Consider the following 3,921-nt stretch of genomic DNA (forward strand, 5'->3'; position numbering starts at 1 on the left):
AAGCAAGGGAGAGAGAAACCATCCATTGTCTTAGGACCTAAACCATTTAGTTTGTTTAATTTCTTGTCTAGTTTTTCAATTCATGTTTTTACTTTATTGTTTGTTTTATTTCTTTTCAATCACAACTTGTTATTTTCTTGTTTTTATTACAATATCCAATCTTATTTACTTGTTCTTGTTTCAATCTTCAATCTTAATTACTTGTTCTTGTTTCAAGTTTTAATCAATCTTCCTTCCATGTTTTCAATTCATTTCAATACAAACACTACTAAAAAAAAGACATATTATGACGCCTGATTTTTATCTATCTTGACGGTTTTCAATAAAACAGTCAAGATAGGTGTCTTAGTGATATATTTATGATGGCTGTCGCAATATTATGTCGCATATAACATAGGTGTCAAGAAAATATAATGATTTTATGACGGCTGTCTCAACATTATGATGTCTATAACATAAGCGTCAAGAAATTATGATAATTTTATGACGGGTGTGGCTAATTCTGGACATGCATCAATAATAATTATGACAGGCTTGACAAAAGTGTCAACACATTTTCTCTAAACCGTCAAGGGCAATGGGTTAATGGGTTTTACGTTTTGTACGATTAAAGTTTTATTTCAGAGAAGCGTCAAGACTCGAGGAAAGAAAAGGTAACGAAATATATATCGAGTTGAAATTGTTAAGTTCTGAGAAATTCCTCTCTCTTTTTCAACCCATATTAGGTCGTATCGCTTTGTCTGTTATGTACTAAACTTGAAAATTGGGAAAGGGCGTGCTAAGTCCATCAGACACAATCGTACTCCTCCATCTTCGCAGGTATGTTCATTCACTCTCTACTTAGCTTCCAAGCTCTGGGCCATGGAGAAAAATGTCTCCTTTTCTCCCAAATTTCTTATATGTTCGCATCTTCGTATTTTCGTTCCGGTAAAGAGGTCTTAGAACTAGCGCCTTGGTTCGATCATGGTATGCATCTCTATCTCAATTTCCTTAAACCGATTTCTACTTCAATTCATTTTTCGAGGTTATTGGGGTGGCATCTTGTGTTTTGATTTGTGTTATCATTATTTGATTTCTTTGATCAGATGATTAGTTTTATGACCATCTCATCTGAATCAAATGAAGAAACGAGAATACAGCCTCCTCTTTTACCGTTTGATAGTTTAGTAGATGAAGGGTTCTGGCATAGATTGTCATCACTCAAACTTGATACTTTAGGTATCGACCAGTCCCCCGTCAACTTCACTGGTAATTTCATTCTCTCTTTTATAAATTGTGATTATCTTAAATGATATCGAAACTTTGTTTGATTGGTTTTGTCATGTTAGGGCTCTTTGGAAACGAAGTTATTTTCTGTCCCCTATGAGAGTAATCATCGCCAGTTGGGTTTGAATGCTCGGTCTATATGAATGGAGTAGAGTTGATGCGTACTTCTCCTTGCAGGATCTCTACAAGTTGAAGATATAAATTTGTCAAGAAGGGAATGCTTTGATTGGAAGTAGCTTTAAATCCTGGTGAGAAACATCCATCTCCTATATTCCAAATGCTGAAATGCATAGCTAATTTTAACGTTGCCACATATCTACCTGCACAACCTCAAAACAGAGATCTGTGCTTGCATGTTGCAGATATAAATAGAAATTTTCTGCTGCTAGTCTGAGTAACCAGTGTCGAGATAATGAATCTTAGAGGCATCAATGACAGAATGACCAATTATACTTGGATCTCCAACTCTAACGTTTTGGTAGCATGGGTTATTTCATGTTATTTTAAACAGTCAGGACACCGGTTTTATAACGATTATCACAAGACTGAATGTAATGTCAGTAACTAAGTATCAAATGGGTTATTTCATAGTTTAAGTTGTGTTGGAAAGTTTTTACAGCCGGGAGTGGAAGAGTTTGGGAGAGACTAGAGCTTGAGTGGGGAAAAGTTCAAGACTAAGATAAACTAACCAATAGGGTTTTACCCTATACACGGGGTTTTAGCCTATACATGTCAAAATCATCCCCACAAATCTAAGTCTCCCAAGGTTTTGCATGTCATGTTTTTCTTCTTACTATATTTAGTTCCATATATCGATCGATGGAGACAAATTAGTCCAAGATCTTTGACTCGGACAATGCAATCTATAGGAGATGAGCATTACCTTGCTTCTTGAATTTATTCTAGAATGTTTGTTTTTTGTTATGAGGGTTGTTTTTTGTTTTAGTATGTGCACTTGCTTTTTGAACAGGTTTCTATGCACTTTGCTCACACAATTCAAATCATTTGACACTACTAGTTGAATCTTTGCCACTTGAGTTGGGTGAATAATCAGTAGAAGCACCAATAGTTCGCGGCAACAGAAATCAATGTCCTGTCCCGGGTGTCCTTTACAGTACAAATACATTGGAGAGTTTTCATGCCCTTCATAAACAGAGTTTGTTGAAGGCAGAAGAAAATAAGGTATTTCCAAGTTTCCTTGTAATCTAAAATAATGGTGATTGTTTGGTGAGCATATTAGTTTTTGCTTCAAAAAAGGGGGCATCTTATTAATTAAGGTTACTTGTTGTGCTTGTTGTAACTTTTTTTCTTTTGCGGTTTTTAGCAATATCTCTATGAGCAATGTTCTTTCACTATGGTAATTATGAATATAAAGTTGCATCTGCTGCCTTTCTTCATTGCGATTTTGTTTATATGTTTGAGAAACTACACTTACCGAGACCTATATTTGAGAACAAGTCTTAATAAGGTTAGGTCCCGGTTATTTAGGGTACAACAACATGGTTGCCAATAACTTGGGATTTTTTTTTGCATGATAGACTCATTTTATTTATTTATTTTCAAATTTGATTTTTTGCAGGTGAAGTTTGGACAAGGTTCGATGATTGAAATTAAAACAATGTAAACCGTTCTTGTTGAGACATATTTTGTGGATATTTTTGGATAAATGTATGTAAATTTTTGAAATGATTGAATGTAATGGATTATCTTTTGTGAATGGATCACAAACTGAATAGGATGTTAGATTTGTGACCATGTTAAGTTTCAATGGAGTTTGATTGTATATATTCTAAATGATTTATGCAATTTTCATGGTATAAAATAATTTTTTTTTTCAGAAAATGTATTTCTCTATGATGGTTTTGCTAAAACCATCACAAATTGAACAAGTTTCTTGACAGTTTTTCTTGAAAATTATGACAGGTTGTATTAAAATTAATGGCAGTTATCATGCAACAATCAATATTTGTTTGCCTATTATGATGGTTTTTAGTACTATTTTTGACATAAAATCTTTAAAGTATATAACGGTTTTGCAAAAAATGTCATAAATTTAATGACGGCTTTTGTAAACTTTTATGACGGGCTCTATAATGACAGTTCTTTCTTCAACGAAAAAATGTCATTAAACCTATTTTATGACGGCTTTTAGCTGTCATTATAAGTCTTTTTTTTAGTAGTGAAATAATCAAAGCGTTCAAATTTTCATTAGCTTAGAACCATTCTAATCCATACAAGAGTCTACCTTTTTTCTTCACATCTCCCTTACTCAAACTCTGATGAACTTCACTTCTAAAAACAAACTCTTTTGAATTTACTACCACTATCTAAAGCTTCAAATGGCGCCACCATCATGGATTGAAGGAGTGAGAGTGGTTGGCTAAGAATAAAAGAAGGGAGCATCATTCTCATCTCTCCATTTCTATTTTTTTTCAATTTTTCATCATTTTATTTAATTATTTCTCAGTACTGATCTACTTTCTTACAAATTAGGTTGTGGGACAACAAAGCTGAAAAGGAGCTAAAGACACAACAAAAGAACGACGCACGTTCACTGGCAACCGCGCGTGCATCCACGAGCATGGTGGGGGGCGATTGCGAGTTCACCTCCAGAGAAGTGTGTCCAATTTGTTTTGTACCTCATTTGGTTTTTGA

General features: G+C 34.1%; 1 long non-coding RNA gene across 2 annotated transcripts; it reads left to right on the forward strand.

The window, feature by feature from the left end:
* Positions 1 to 644: 644 nt before the first annotated feature.
* Positions 645 to 2,983, forward strand: LOC147497235 (uncharacterized). 2 transcript variants are annotated; one of them, XR_015196723.1, is made up of 5 exons: positions 645 to 966; positions 1,086 to 1,248; positions 1,329 to 1,514; positions 2,237 to 2,448; positions 2,846 to 2,983. It is a non-coding gene; the product is annotated as an uncharacterized LOC147497235 (long non-coding RNA). The 2 variants fall into 2 exon arrangements; XR_015196722.1 differs by having other exon boundaries at positions 647 to 966; positions 1,086 to 1,218.
* Positions 2,984 to 3,921: the final 938 nt, after the last annotated feature.

Source organism: Coptis chinensis, chromosome 5 (assembly GCF_015680905.1).
Source record: "Coptis chinensis isolate HL-2020 chromosome 5, ASM1568090v1, whole genome shotgun sequence".
NCBI lineage: Eukaryota > Viridiplantae > Streptophyta > Magnoliopsida > Ranunculales > Ranunculaceae > Coptis > Coptis chinensis.